Below are 18,162 nucleotides of genomic sequence, written 5' to 3' on the forward strand. Positions count from 1 at the left end.
TTGTTTACACTTATCAGTTTTAAAAATTAAAGAGGTGTCATCAGCAGATAGTACTATATCACAAAAAGATTGAGCATAAAAAGGTTAAAACGGTAAGTAGTATAGTTAGGGAATCAAATAATAAGTGTTTTAATTACAACTAAATATAAAAAAAAACAAATCTAAGCTAAGTAAATATATAATAAAATAACAGAGTCTAAAATAAATTAAAATATATTATGTACTACCTAACACGACAACGTAATATATCACACTCATTACTGGAATAGATAGCTTATAACTAATTTACGAATAGTGTTAGGGGAATCAATATTTATATCAGCTAACGAACTGAATTTATTTTATACTTTACACAAGCGAGGGATAGCGCAGTGGCGCCAAAGACTGTTCCAGTGCGAGGGACGACCGGAGTAATTGCAGACTTAATTGTTTCTTAGTAATTTATATAAAAAGTCTAAGTCCTAAAAATGTCTTCTAAGTTTAAGAGTTCATCATGTTAAATTGTATCAGTCTTTTTTTATAGGACACCACCATTTTGTAAATAGTCGTATGACAAATGCCACCTGAACCTTTACTGTACACGTTTCAGTCTTAAGTAGTGTGTAGAATAATGTGGACGTTAAACAACGCTACAGTTCTCTAAATGACTGCGGACAAGGTTATTGTAAAGACATTTTTTGTTTTGGCTTCTTTAAAATTTCGACCTTGTTGCATAATAATACCTGATTTTGACACTTTGTTTATTACACTTTCTGTGTGGTAAGGATAAGACAATTTTCTATCAAGCAGCCCAAGTCTCTTATGAGTTCAATTTGCTTAACAGTTTTACTATACAGTATATATCGTGTCGCACTAAAATATTTTTTTGTAAATATAATTTCAGTTGAGTTGCATGCTATTAGATTCACAATTATTGGTAAATTTACTTAGGTCATTCTATGATAGATTCAAATCTCTTTGTGAAGTAATTGTTCTCGTTATTTTTAAGTCATCGGCATGTGAATATGGTGTGCAGTTTTCAAAACAAGAAACAATGTCGTTCACAATTAATATAGTAAATAAAATTGGGGCAAGATGCGAACCCTGAGGTATACCTGATGTTACTAGATTAGTTTAAGAGCTAAAACCACTAATGACCATGATGAAACCCACTTCAGCACCGAGCCTGAAACCCCATTTATCGATAATTTTCCAATAAGTATGACGATCCACTATCCGAACGAAAATGAACAATCCACGTTATCAAATGCCTTTTTAAAATCGTTATCCACCTGTTCCTGCGAGTCAATAGCTTCTGAAACTAGCCAAATTAGTTGTGGTAGACCTACCTGGCGAAAATCCATGTTGATGCTCAGAAACGAAACGTTTGAATTATTGGACAAACTAAATATTCAATCACCTTTGCGAAAACCAAAAGATAAGAAATAAAGTTGTATAATTAAGTTCATTCTTGTTCCTTTCTCGACTTCACTCTTATACTCTCATATATATGGGAACAACTTTTTCTTATTTGCATAAAGCTGGAAAAGTGCCCGAACACAGCGAGGCTTAAAAAATAATATATAGACGCAAAAGTTAAGCCAGATGAACTATTTTTAATAAATGCCGGTGGTACGTTGTCCAATCCCACACCTTTTGCAATATCTAGAAATTTTAGCTTTTTACCGATGTCCTTCTGATTTATTTGTATGCCTGCATGATTTACACTAAGGTCTAGATAGAATTTTTTATTAGATGATGAATCTAAATGATAAGAACTATTTGATTCATCATATACCGAAGCAAAATAACTAGAAAACATACCGCAAATTTCAACTCCTCTAGTTGTGGTTTTAACTCCGTTACTCATTGCAGCTGGATGTGAGCTAAAATTACTACGCATACTCTAAAGAGTTAAGGAACGTCCAAAATGCTTTCGGATTTCTCTGAGAGATATACATATGTTATCCCGACCGTGTCTTTAGTCCTATATAAGATAGACAATTGCACTATACATTATTTTGTTATATTTTAAGAGTTTTAGACAGCGTTTTTATTTGAAGCTCCCAGACGGCTTACTTTTTCGGACACAAAATAAACTTTCTATATTTAACTGGGTATCGTGTATCAGTACACATTTACGAAAATTGCTGCAAAACCGTCGCAGGATATGATTTTCGTAATTTATTTTTTCTACTGTGATGTTTGTATTGGTCCTTCTCCTTAAATATCTCTTTCTCTAATACCTCTGGATTTGCAGATATCTAATTGGTCAGTGGTTTTCACTCCCCGTCCATAACAATACTCATTACTAATAGTTGAAGTAAAATTTTACTTTAAATAAGTTGTCTTTTAATAATTTGGTAAAATAAAAGTATTATAGACAACCTCATGATTTATTACAATAGAAATTATACATAAGCAGTGCCTCAGAAATCTTCAACAGCTTTTATGAAATTGTCCATGTATTTGCCAGTGGGGTCGAACTTCTTGACGAAGTCTCCGTAATATTCGGGATTGTTTTTCTCCAGACCCTGCATAAACGTATGGGCCAAATGCTTCAGTTTAGGGCTGCATTGATCACATGCTGCTTCTACTGTATCTTGTGCTATATCTGAGAAATAAACAAAGCAATTATTATATAAAAAGACTCAAAATGAAGTTTCAATTTACAACCGAAAACAAATCAGCCAAAACTGTTGGAAAATACACACTTGTAGTGTTTCCTGAGCTCTTTATGAATATAAACAAAATTTACGAACAATGCGCAACTCAAACCCTCGACCCCTTCTGGTCCCGTCCGAGCGCTCTTCTACTGAGCCAACCTGACTTTGACTGACGTTTCGTTCATAAGTCAAGGTATGTTTTGATCAACTCTCAGATTGTGACTCCATCTACAGGATCTACATTACACCTACTCAACCCCAATATTTGCATAATATTAAAAATTGACTTGAGATGTCACTTATCAAACTAAGTGTAAATAACTAATTCGCTTTCTGTTTGTCTGTCGATATCTATCATTAGATCTATTGAACTCCGCAATGGATTTTGATTCATTGGCGGTTTTTTAAAATAGATTTTTAACTGGGTTCTCGCGACACAGTTCACTTTAGGGCCTACTCAATAAGAATGACAGCAGACGAAAGCCAGAATATGGTCCCCTTCATATACTCTTTAAATTTCGTTTCAAAGTTTTTTTTCGGAGCATTAAAACTTTCAACTTGTGTACTCGGCATAGAAATCATAGCAGTGCTTCCTCGGGAATAATTAAAAAATTTGGAATAACATGTAATCTACGTGAAGCCCTGATAATATTTTACTGTAAACTAGCTGACTCGACAGACGTTGTTCTGTTTATAATAAATAAAATAATGTTTTTATATGAGTTTGTCAATAATATATCATAACATCAAAAATTACTTCGTAAAATATACACCCTGCTGTCGTAAAGAAATTGTTTCACAGCAGAACTGTCAAACCGTGCGTCAATAAATTCTCTCATAGAAATTATGTATGGACAAATCAAAGGAAAAACAAATTTGTTGTTTTTATTTAATTTAGCAGCATTTTCCTACTTATTCACGTTTTAAACCTTCTCTGGAGTTCCACAAATAATTCAAGACCAAAATTAGCCAAATCGGTCCAGCCGTTCTCGAGTTTTAGCGAGACTTACGAACAGCAATTCATTTTTATATATATAGATAGATAGATAGATATAGATTATTATTATAAGTTAGTTACTTAAATGAAGGCCTTAAAGCGTTACAACCTAACAGCCCTTATATAAATATACATACCTTTATAACTCTGAAATTCACCACACGGTGCCTTATCCAAGAAACATTCGACTGCGAGCTTAAAACTGGCCTTATCATTTACCAATGCTTCCATATCGAAGTCTTCATTTACGTCATAACTTGCCATTCCAAAACATGCGCCACATAAAACAGCAAGCACTACAGCTTTGGTCATTGTAAACTGTAAAATATTAGAAATGCGTTATAAATATAATTTTCTGTTACATTTTTTTTATAAATTCAATCAGTTTTTTTAATTCTTACATGCGATCGTATTTCTTTATCAAAAATAAAGTAACTCCAAATATTAAGAGCTATCACACAGTGATGGGAAGGCTTTCTTATAGTTGGAAAGAGGCTATAAAATCTCCGGTTTGCCGACGAATTATTTTTGTGGCTACTTCCATCTAAGATAATATGAGTGAGCTGTTTCAACGACTTGAAATAGAAAATGGCAACATCGGCGTAGCAGTGAATTGAGCAAAAACTGAAGAGAAGACAGGTGATCGAGCCGTACAGCTAATAAATGGCATCTGCAACATTCCTGGTATTAATAACGTCGACTACTATATTATATACTTGGGCTGCCAAATCAATAACAATAACGGCAGCTGTGTCCCTGAGATAAAAAGGGGAATCCAAATAGGAAACGATTATAATTCTGTCCTGACTAAGAAATTTCTTATCTAAAATTATTGTATCATACTTCCCCCGTTCTCGTTTGGTGAAGACGTGTTTTAAGTTGTGAGCACGCGTTCCGCCGCTTTGCTTAAGCAGACCAAAGATATACCGTTGATATACTGAAGTCTAGAAGTGACATTAAACTAATTATAATGCTTCGTTCCCCGGTAAAATCGTCATCACTAAGTGACCTCACTGAGACAGTCTCAATTAAAGATAAACCTATACACGTTACACGCAAAAGGAAAGCTGAACCCGTCCTAGAAGCAATAGAGACCCTTACAGCAGATATGAATTCTCAATTTAAAAAAATGCGAGAACAATTTACTTCCAAGTTCGATGAACTAAAGATGGAGATGGCGACGCGGGATGCAGCAAATGAAGTCAAATTTCAAGAACTTGCCACTAAAGTAGAAGATCTACAAAAGATAAACAAAAAAAACGTCACTATCATACAATATATGCAGGGACAGTTGGAAAACATTCAAAGGTTACAGAGGCTGAATCATGTCGAAATACGAAACGTTCCTGTGACTCCAGATGAAGATATACTACAAGTCGTTAAAAGCATTGGATCCAAAATTGAAGAGAGTATCCATGATGGAGACATAAGAACTGCCCACCGTTTACACAACAAAAACAAGGAAAAAATGCACATAATCGCAGAATTTAACAGCAGCACCAAAAAAGAAAAGTTCCTAACATCTTTTAAAAAATACAACAAGGCCCATACAGACAGTAAACTCAACGCAGATGCTATAGGAGTGCCAGGTAAGACTGGTTCCATAATATATATGTCTGAGCTCTTAACACCTAATGCTAAGCAATTGTATTATCAGGCTCGAATGCTGGCAAAAACAGAGAACTATAAATTCTGTTGGGTGAAGAATGGTAAAGTTTTCATTAAGAAAACTGAAGAGTCAACTGCTATCCTCTTACGTAGCACCCAACAGCTGGACTCTCTAAAGGAGACTGGCAATGAGAATATCTTGTGACTAGCCTGTAAATCCAAAACATACGTAGGATATCTAATTACTCAACCTGTCATATATTATAGTTTTATTTATAGTATTAATATAAGTATAGTAGTCTTTACATTTTTTAATATTACACGTTTTAGTATTAATATAAGTATTTACAATATTATGAAAAATATATATCTATACTATGTACAACTCAAGGTCAGATACCCAAATGATAAGATGTTCAGCCATTTAGATGGCACCGAGTACGGTCTCCTCAGCATCCTCTGTATCACAATGGCAGAGGTCTTAATGCCAGCTGATATAACATAATTATGTCCTCAGACGTAGTTGACTTGGCCTTGGACATTGACCATTTGTCAATATCCAAGGCCGTTATTATTGAGAATGCAGAGGAGTGTAATCGGTATTTCACACATGGCAAGAACGACTCACTGACTCTAATGACACAAAATATTAGAAGCATATATAGGAATATTGATGAACTAAATGTTTTGTTAACAAGAATGAAGTTAAGTATTGATATCATCATACTTACAGAGTGCTGGCTTTGTAGTGATAGGACAAACCCAGTGCTTTCTGGATATAAATCGTTCAAGACATCACGACTACTAAATCAAAATGACGGACTAGTGACGTACGTTAAAAGTGAATTGTCTTTTTCAGTAAGCGAGCCCCATCTCATGGAGGCGAACTGTCTGACTCTTACATCTGGTGATACATGCATAATCTGTATCTATAGGCCGCCAGCTTTCAGAGATACAAGCAATTTTATTTCATCACTGGATGCATTATTGATACAGCATAAAATGTATAACAATATAATTATTGTAGGGGACATCAATATAAATATCAGTCCTGATAATATCACTACCAAAGGACAATCAGACGAATTTTTATCCCTAGCTGCTAGCCATGGTATTCTACCAGGACATACATTTTCAACCAGAAACAACAGCTGCTTAGATCACATTTTTCTTAAAACTCGATGTGACAATATTGTGGCTGTGATTAAGACAGACATTACGGATCATGCGTCAGTCCTACTTAACATCTCAAAAACTATTATGCGACATAATATTGAATATAAATCTGTAAAAAGAATTAATTATGAAGCTGCACTAGCAGAGCTACTAACCACGGACTGGAATTTCATTACTGATTCTGCAGATGCTAATATAGCAACGAATATGTTTCTCAGCTACTTAGCAAATGTAATCAAACAACATACTGTCGTAAAGAGAGTTGCAAGCGCTAAAAGAAAAATAAAGCCCTGGATAACCCCAGGGCTAATAAGATCAATCAGGAAGCGAGACAATCTGCATAAAAAGTGTCGAAAAGCTCCTAATAATAATGAATTGCAAAAAACTTACAGACTTTACCGAAACATGTGTAACTCTATCCTCAAAGCAGCCAAACGGAAATACGATAGGCAACTACTAAATAATTCCGTACATAAAACTAAAGATATGTGGGATAATATAAAACGAATTTGCAATTTTGGTAGTGGTAAAACTAACGAATGTAAGGAACTATTAAGCTTATCATCTTCTCCAATCGATTCTGTAAATATTGTAAATAAATACTTCGCCACAGTAGGATCCTCACTTGCAGCAGATGTATCTGCTAGTCTCTCAGCAAAGCCAATGGTGGAAAAAGACAATGAAAAATCTACTAAAACTCCTGAATCATCGTTTGCTCTCATTCTTGTAAATGAATGCGAATTTATCAGCATAATTAATTCACTCAAATCTCAAAGTGCTCCAGGATGGGACGGAATATCAAACGACTTTTATAAAAATACTAAATTTGCTATTTGCAAACCCATTACACACATTTGCAATACTTGTTTCTTGACAGGAGTTTTCCCCACTGCATTGAAAAAATCTATTATATGTCCCATTTATAAAGGTGGAGATAGAGATAGTGCTTCGAACTATCGCCCAATTTCTTTACTTCCTGCACTATCCAAGATTATAGAAAAGATCATAAACAAAAAATTGGTGATATACCTAGAGAGTAAAAACTTGTTATCGAATAATCAGTTTGGTTTCCGGCCCAAAAAATCAACTTTTACCGCAGTAACAAAAATAACATATGATTTAGTTAATAACCTGGATTCAGGTAAAAAATGTTTGGGCGTTTTCCTAGATCTCACGAAGGCATTCGACACTGTCTCTGCTCCCAACCTTTTACATAAACTAGAGCAACTCGGTATAAGGGGTTTTCAGCTTAAACTTTTTGAAAGCTACCTTACAAACCGCAAACAAGCGGTTAAAATTGACCAATATCTTAGTGACGAGGTCTATGTTGACTGTGGAGTTCCGCAAGGAAGCATACTCGGGCCAACGCTCTTCACTATATATATTAACGAACTCTGTAACATGCAATTACCTAACACTGTCATCTCAACATATGCAGACGACACTGCATTAATATTTTCAGGAAGTACATGGACAGACGTTAAGGAAATAGCAGAAAGAGGGTTATCCAAAGTATCTAATTGGCTAAAACGCAACATTTTGACTTTAAATGTAAATAAAACGAAGTATGTCCCCTTCTCAATTTCAACCAGAAACAATCCTGATCAGGACTATCAGATTAAAATACATTCATGTATGCAATTTCCTGGTCGATCTGACTATTGCAACTGTCCAAATATCCAAAGAGCTGACCATATTAAATACCTAGGAGTCTATCTAGACAGACACTTGAGATGGGACATACATATCGATAACCAGACAAGCAGAATTAGGAAACTAATATATATTTTTAAAAGCTTACGACATGTCGCAGATCCGGAACTTATAAAAAATATTTATGTGTCCCTGGTACAATCGCTATTAATATATTGCCTACCGGTATGGGGAGGAGTCCCGAAATCACACCTAATAAGTATAGAACGGGCCCAAAGATGCATACTTAAAGTAATGTTTTTTAAACGTTTTAGGCATCCCACAAAGCAGCTGTATCGTGAAAATAGGCTAATGAGCGTGAGACAGTTGTATATTTTACATGTGCTTCTATATAAACATAATGAACTCCCATATAACACAATATGCGAACAAATTAAGCAAAAAAGGCTCCGACATAATGTCTGTCAAATACCATCAAACAAAACAAAATTTACTAATAAACAAATCCCTTTCTTATCAAATTCTCTATATAATAAAATAAATAAAGAACTAAATATTTTTGAAATGACCACAAATAAACTCAAACATGAAGTTCAAAACTGGTTTCTAACAAAAGACTATAGAGAAACTGAAGAATTGTTAGAAATTATAACGTAATACATTTAAAATATAACATTACTCTTCTTAGTAAGTAAAACTATTTTAGGATCAATAAATAAAATCCACCTTAAAAAAAAAATAAAAATATATATATATTAATAATATACAACTTATAACTGCATCTTGTCGCATCTAGTAGCTGCTAATACTGTGTTGATTCATGTCGGTATCAACTCACTTATTGTTTTATTGAGGGTACATGTAATTTTAATACAACAGCGAAGTACAATTTATTTTGTGCAATGATTACCATTTTTATTAGAAACTGTGGTAATAATGTAGTGTGTTTGATTATCAATTGGTAGACATCCTGTTATTTAATTAAGTGTTACAAACCAAATATGTGAATCAGGTTAGCTACCTAACTACCCAACTGGCGAAATGGTCTGGGTATGTACCGAAAGTAATTCTGCTTTAATTAAATATCACATTACACGTATCATTTACATTACATCAGTTGACCTAAATAATTAATATACGATATTATTTATTAATAAGTACTTATATTTCAATAGGTTTAGGATACATTTAAACTTGTTTAATTTAAAACTAGGTAATAATTTAGATACCTTACGTTTCTAATTAGCAAATAAGCACATATTCTTTTAGAAAATATTATATCTATCTATATTTCATACATATAAAGAAATATACAATCATATACCTTCACTAGTATGTACATATTTACTCATTACTACTCATACCTTTAAATTAATTATATACTATATTATATTTCTTATTTATTTTTCCTTTCAAAATTATTAAACTATTACTCATTTTGTGCATTATAATAGTCAGACATACACATTCTTGAACTATGGAATAACAGACCGATACACGGGGAGTACTAATATCCTAAACACAGGGAAACTTAGTTAGGAGTTAGAGCTCAGCCATGTACTAGTAGATTGTTGTCATAATGTAGACTACATACCTACCACTCCAGCAAAATATCAATTTTCTGGGAAGGCACCAGCTTTTATGTCTGCTTCACATAAAACCTACTGTCTGTATGTGCCTAGGTTCTTTAAGAAGTCCTAGCAATAAAAACTTCGTACCTACTTGTCTAGATGCACTTACCAAACATAAGTATATAGGCTTCTAAATGTTTGTATCTAAAGGTTGTGATTTATAATGTTGTGTAGTAGGTATTATGAGTATGTAGTAGCATGTACATGGCTTTTTTGTATAATACGTTTTTCTTTTTTCTTTTGAGACAAAATAAAATTTGTAAATTGTAACGACTAGATTGACTCGAGTACTGGGTAACCCTATGGAAGATAGGGATGTATGGAATAGAAACTTGAACAGTCAGATTATTTGATACTCCTCTAGATGCCGCATGTAATGTTAAGTAATATTAAATCGGCGCCAAACAAGCAAATTCCCGCATACACGGACATCAAGGACTTAATATATTACGTTAGAATGATTCTTGGGTTTTGAAATTTGCTCTTTTTTATTTAGTTGCTTGGTCTAAGCTCCTTAAATATAGACGTCACCACCGTCACAATGCCCATAACCAATAATTAGGAGACAATTCTGAGTATGAAATCAAGCAAATCATTTATACTTTTTAAACAATCTTACAAAATCAGTTACGACTCCGATAACGACCAGCAATAGAGATAATTTTGTGGATAGAAAAAACCTATTTATATTTAAAAGATCACAGAAATTAAGGAGAATAAAAAGAGGGCGCAACAATCTGCCCAAAATTTTAGGAATTTCCAGGAATCGTCGTATCCTGACATAACATTTAATAAAATGCCGGATAATTTTAGTTCAATAATTAATATAACAGAACATGAATACATTCATTTAAAAATTGGTTTGACAAATTGGTGTTAGCTCTCGTGCAGTTTGACACAAGGACGTGTAAGTTTGCATAATATTTTTCTTACAATTTATCATCACCGTATCGAAGTTTCTGCGGAAAATCGCTTGAAACGATCCGAAACATTATCTTAGGACGCCCGTAATATTCTAGAGATATCTGGCATTCGATTAACTAAGACATATCATCCATGTCTTATAAGAATTATATTAAAATTTAAATACAATATTATTATAATATATTTCATTATATTGAACAGTACTTACCATCTTTATATATTGACTCAGCTTACTCACACTGCTCCTGTGTTATTACTGAACATTGAGAACTATGATGCATTTATATAAAGGAACGTTTAATATATTTCACTTTTACATTAATTTTTTCTTACCATTCAAATAGTAATAATCGCCACTTCCCAACTATTATTTAATGATATAATAACCTCTTCTTATAACGATTCTTTTTCATGCCGCTCTACGTTAAGAAAATCAATTTTAAAGATAATATAATATTATAATTATAATATAATATATTATGAAATTAATTTTAATTTTAATTACTTTTTTTTTATTTAAAAACTTTATTACTTACTGTTTTCTCCTAGTTGCGACAGTCAATCAAATCTCTTTCCGTATTTTTTATTCAGTGGGAGATCTTCATACTGACACTCTACCTCGATCAGAAAATTTCTTCTCCTGGAAAATTCAGGACATTCAGAAACATATTCCTCTCATCTGTACTTTTTTTAATCAACGAATTCAGAAGCACAATAAGAATGGAGAAGCATCCTACACAATTATTATCTAAACGACATGGACAAAAAAGGAAATTCCATGAACACATACCTACATCTAATTACATACATACTCAGAAATTTTGTGCTTACAAAGTAGATTATTCGGAAGTGAAACTTCTTTGGTAAAATTATTTTTAAATCTCGTTTATATTTATACCTATCTATTCTCTAAATACTAATATGTTCTCTAAATCTCAATGTTTTTGTCAATATTACAAATTATATAAAATTTAGAAATGAGATTTTCTTGACATTAATTGAGATTTAATGAAATATTTTTATTTAATATTTAAAAAAATTGTTAATTAAATTGTTAAATGACGAGTGACAAATTCAAATGCCACATGTTATTTTTAAATACTTTTTACCCAACCTTAAACAAATACACATTAAAGATTGTAAATTAACAAAAAGATAACTTCATAGTAGATTGTATCATAAGGAAGAAAAGTAATATTTCACGGCGAGGGCTTCTTTTTGAATCAGAGTAAAGTGAGAGATTCTATAGTAGATCCTGAACGCAGCGAGGGATTCAAAGTACGTCGCCCGAGCCAAATGTTATAGCAACCATTGCCACACAAACGTTTTGTAACAATTCTTTTGAATAACGTAATACTTTGAATTATAATGTAAATTTTCAAGGCTCTTGCTGTAAAAGCATATACATCGCCCCACAAAAGACTTACTAACTCGACTTAGCCGAGTAGACCTTATGTCTAATCCTGGTGCTTACATTATGTTTGTGACGAATTACTATATAAATGAAGGTGTGTGTTAAAAACTAAAATAAGAGAAAAAAATTATACAAAATTCATTTAAAAGTCTGCAATAACAATTGAGAAAAATAGTTTTAAGGACATTAAATCAAAATCAAAAACAGTTTATTGAAAGTAGGTATTTCAAAGTACACTTTTTCACGTCAAATGATTACAATAATAATTTATACGACATTATTAAAAAATACAAATAATATGTATATAAAATATACGAATGACATTCATTATAAATTAAATTAAAATTTATACAATTTCGGTACAGACTACGCTCATTAATGTCAAACATATATATTGAAAACAAATCAAGGGCACTTGAGAGCAATAAAGATATGATATTTTTACAACCAAGCATTCTTGTCATTAATATAATCAACTACCTTATAATAAGCTTTCTCAGTTAGTTTACTTTTAACATGAGATTTAAATCTATTTAGCGTTAAGCAAGTTACGTCATCAGGAATTTTATTAAAAAATCGTATGCAGTTCCCCATAAACGAGTTGTTCACTTTTGTTAATCTAAAACAGGGATTAACTAATTTTTGCTTACTTTTTATATTTACATTATGTACATCACTTTTCTTTTTAATATTTTTATATACGAACATAATATTTGAATAGATATATTGTGAGGGTACTGTGAGTACATTAATTTCTTTAAATTTCTGTCTAAGAGAGTCTTTGGAACCCAACTGAAAAATTGAGCGGATTGCCCTTTTTTGTAACACAAATATATTGTTTATATCAGCCGCATTGCGCCACATGAGGATACCATACGACATGACACTATGGAAATAACTATAATACACAAGACGTGCGGTCGGTTCGTCAGTCAGTTGTCGTATTTTATGAACAGCGTAAGCAGCTGAACTAAGCCTTGTTGACAGAGCTGTTATATGAGGTCCCCATTGGAATTTTTTATCAATTGTTACGCCTAGAAACACAGTACTATCAAGAATTTCTAAGGGCTCGTCGTTAATATTTATGATTGTTTCATAGTCTTTCACATTTGGCAAGGCAAATTTAACGCATTTAGTTTTCTTTGGATTAAGTACAAGATTATTTATGCTGAACCAATTCATTATTTGAGATAGCGCATTGTTAACATCGTTATAGCTTTGTTTACACTTATCAGTTTTAAAAATTAAAGAGGTGTCATCAGCAGATAGTACTATATCACAAAAAGATTGAGCATAAAAAGGTTAAAACGGTAAGTAGTATAGTTAGGGAATCAAATAATAAGTGTTTTAATTACAACTAAATATAAAAAAAAAACAAATCTAAGCTAAGTAAATATATAATAAAATAACAGAGTCTAAAATAAATTAAAATATATTATGTACTACCTAACACGACAACGTAATATATCACACTCATTACTGGAATAGATAGCTTATAACTAATTTACGAATAGTGTTAGGGGAATCAATATTTATATCAGCTAACGAACTGAATTTATTTTATACTTTACACAAGCGAGGGATAGCGCAGTGGCGCCAAAGACTGTTCCAGTGCGAGGGACGACCGGAGTAATTGCAGACTTAATTGTTTCTTAGTAATTTATATAAAAAGTCTAAGTCCTAAAAATGTCTTCTAAGTTTAAGAGTTCATCATGTTAAATTGTATCAGTCTTTTTTTATAGGACACCAACTTTTTGTAAATAGTCGTATGACAAATGCCACCTGAACCTTTACTGTACACGTTTCAGTCTTAAGTAGTGTGTAGAATAATGTGGACGTTAAACAACGCTACAGTTCTCTAAATGACTGCGGACAAGGTTATTGTAAAGACATTTTTTGTTTTGGCTTCTTTAAAATTTCGACCTTGTTGCATAATAATACCTGATTTTGACACTTTGTTTATTACACTTTCTGTGTGGTAAGGATAAGACAATTTTCTATCAAGCAGCCCAAGTCTCTTATGAGTTCAATTTGCTTAACAGTTTTACTATACAGTATATATCGTGTCGCACTAAAATATTTTTTTGTAAATATAATTTCAGTTGAGTTGCATGCTATTAGATTCACAATTATTGGTAAATTTACTTAGGTCATTCTATGATAGATTCAAATCTCTTTGTGAAGTAATTGTTCTCGTTATTTTTAAGTCATCGGCATGTGAATATGGTGTGCAGTTTTCAAAACAAGAAACAATGTCGTTCACAATTAATATAGTAAATAAAATTGGGGCAAGATGCGAACCCTGAGGTATACCTGATGTTACTAGATTAGTTTAAGAGCTAAAACCACTAATGACCATGATGAAACCCACTTCAGCACCGAGCCTGAAACCCCATTTATCGATAATTTTCCAATAAGTATGACGATCCACTATCCGAACGAAAATGAACAATCCACGTTATCAAATGCCTTTTTAAAATCGTTATCCACCTGTTCCTGCGAGTCAATAGCTTCTGAAACTAGCCAAATTAGTTGTGGTAGACCTACCTGGCGAAAATCCATGTTGATGCTCAGAAACGAAACGTTTGAATTATTGGACAAACTAAATATTCAATCACCTTTGCGAAAACCAAAAGATAAGAAATAAAGTTGTATAATTAAGTTCATTCTTGTTCCTTTCTCGACTTCACTCTTATACTCTCATTGTACGGTCAACAGCATGTCGACTGTACATCACGTTTCGCGTGTCAGCGTTTACGTCGCCTCGCGTTATTTCCTAAGTAATATTGTAACCAGTTCGCGACAAGCCGCCGATCGATTCGCGTGCTCATTACCATACCAACATTTTACCATTTTACCATATAGCATAAGTTAAGGTTTCAATATACCATTTGAGCCTAACTTGTGTTTTACTCTGTACGGAACCAAACCACCGTACATTGTGGTCCTTCGGCCTTTTGTTAACCAGTGACCAAAATTTTTTTTAACCATTCCAAGGACATTGTGGTCCTTCGGCCTTTTGTTAACCAGTGACCAAAATTTTTTTTAACCATTCCAAGGACATTGTGGTCCTTCGGCCTTTTGTTAACCAGTGACCAGAATTTTTTTTAACCATTCCAAGGACATTGTGGTCCTTCGGCCTTTTGTTAACCAGTGACCAGAATTTTTTTTAACCATTCCAAGGACATTGTGGTCCTTCGGCCTTTTGTTAACCAGTGTATTTTTTAACCATTTCGAGGACACAAAAACATTGTGATCCATCGTTCTATTAACCAGTACCATTAGTTAACCATTTTAACCAAAATTCGTCGCGTGTGTAGTGAACCAAATTAGTGTTGACCAAAGTGCTTGTGTGTGGAGTGTAACCAGTTCACCAGATCGGCGATACTACCAGCGACTACCAACGGGGAGACTGCTGAGGACACACCAGGTCACCACGTACCAGTCTTCAAGTAAGATCTTTCCTTTTTATCACTCACCACTCTTTACCACTCTCTTTTGCCCCGTAACCATGGAGGCTCTATTAACCACCCAAAACCAGATTATGTCCGCGATTAACACGCAGTGTGTTAATTTCAAGAAGGACGGGCCAGAACGAAAGACACCCGCCTATATTGAAAAACGTCTCAACGCTTTAGACTCGTACTGGAGTGAATTCCAGACCAACCATACTAGGCTTTGTGCTGAGTTTGAAGACCCTAACCATCGCTACTTCGCGGAAAACCATTACCAGCGGACGAAAGATTTTTACCAGGAAGTTAGGAATATGATTTCTAATTACGTAACCAGCGATCCCAGCAAACCATTACTGAGACCTGCTACACCATTATCGCAGGGCTCAGATAGGCGCGATATTTTCTCTCCCGCTCAGGAGGGTCCCTCTTTTAGCTTCCCTGCACCAAAGCTATCGAACCAGGGCAACTCCAGTAGGGTCGAAGAAATGCTGCGAAAGCAGAAGAGCAACTTCAAGGCGCTATCCCGTACCATAGAGGCTGTCGACCTTGAAAGCTGCTCCGACCGCTGGGAGTTCGAAGATATTTTACGAACTATCCAATCAAGATGGTCGGTCATCGATTCTCTTCACTGGGACATCGACAGCGAAGGGCTGCTCGACAACGAAGAGTATGAGACAGCATTCGCTGAGATGGAGAAGAAATACAACACCATGAAGAAGGCAGTGAACAGACAGATGTGGTCGTCATCTTACAGGGAACGTTCAACCCCACAAATGGACATTCCCACCTTCAGCGGAAACTACCAAGATTGGATATGTTTTAAAGATTTATTCTCCGAAACAATTCACCATAATAAATCTTTACCAAATGCGCAGAAAATGCAATTCTTGAAAAGTAAGCTCCGTGGCGAGGCTGAAAAATTAGTTCACCATTTACGCATCAATTCTGAAAACTACGAAGTATGCTGGGACATATTAAACCAACGTTACCATAATACTAGGTTAATATTTAATTCTCACATACAATTGTTACTAACCATGCCTACGATTCAACATCAATCTGCAGCGGTCATCAAAAGGTTACATGACACCACCAACGAGTGTCTTAACTCTATAAAAGCAATGGGCATCGACATTTCCAACTGGGACCCATTGATCGTCTATATTTTGTGCCAAAAGTTAGATACTGAAACCCATAATGATTACATTGTGTCGCTTAAGAATCCAAAAGAATTGCCTACTTTGTTAGATTTTTTGAAATTTTTAGAAATTAAATTTACTTCGTTAGAAAGCTCTCGTCGTAAGCAGGACTTCAACAAATCAAATTCATCCCAGGTACACCAAAACCAATACCAAAAACCATGGGCTGAAAAGCATACCAATAACCATTTACATAATTTTATGAACAGAAATTTTAAACCAAGACCAGCTGTAATAAACCACGTCAATACGAAACCAGTACATATTGCGCCACAACGGAAATGCATACTCTGTAAAACGTGTTGCCATGAATTGTTTAAATGCAAACAATTTCTAGAATCCGCACCGCTGAATCGACTTAAGGTCATTGAATCCAACAAATTATGTAAAAACTGTTTAATTAACCATTATGACAAGGAATGTTCTTCGGAAAAAACTTGCCGTTTTTGTAACCAGCAGCATAATACTCTTCTGCATAATGCTCTTGTCACTTTTGCACCATCTACTTCTAGAAATACCGAGATCGAAAATTCTCCTAGAAGATCCAATATATGCGTTACCAATGCCCCACAAGAAACCATGCCCAAATTATTAGCAACAGCTAAAGTTAATATTATGTCTATGGATGGCTGTCACCATACCATGCGAGCCCTCATAGACCCGTGCGCGGAGTCATCTCTCATTACAGAGAATGCCGCTCAACTTTTAGGCCTACCCAGGATTAAGCGCCACTGTGTGGTGGTCGGAGTAGGCGCAAAAGCCAACAATAGTAAGGGAGTCGCACAGCTTTCAGTGTCATCTCTTCATAATAATTTCACATTTAAAACGGAAGCCTATGTGATGAAGCATGTCGTCGGGAATTTACCACACGAAACATTAGAAAAACCAGCTTGGCCGTATTTACAAAAGTTACCACTCGCAGATCCAGAGTTTTATAAAAGTAGACCAATAGATTTAATTTTAAGCGTTGAAGTTTACGAATTAATTATTTTACCAGGTTTAATTCGTAATGGCACATCACTACCAATCGCGCAAAATACCAAGCTCGGTTGGATTCTTAGTGGTACCATAAAACCAAACCAAACATATTGCAACGTCGTCATGGTCGACTTGCAGGATATACAGCGGTTCTGGGAGATTGAAGATATCTCAGACAACTCTGTAAATATTACGGATGAAGATAACCATTGCCTTCATCATTATCAACAGCATACTACGCGCAAACCAGACGGACGTTATGTTGTACGGTTACCATTAAAACCAGAGATTACCGAAAAATTGGGTGAGTCTAAAACCAAAGCCGTAGCCCAATTTCGGCAATTAGAACGCAGATTTTGTAAAAATAAAATTATCGAACAGAACTACAAACAATTTATCCATGAATATATTAATTTAAACCATATGAAGAAATGTAATAGTAATCCGATACTTCAGTGCTATTTACCTCACCATTGTGTAAT

The sequence above is a fragment of the Leptidea sinapis genome, chromosome 42 (genome assembly GCF_905404315.1).
Source record: "Leptidea sinapis chromosome 42, ilLepSina1.1, whole genome shotgun sequence".
Lineage (NCBI taxonomy): Eukaryota > Metazoa > Arthropoda > Insecta > Lepidoptera > Pieridae > Leptidea > Leptidea sinapis.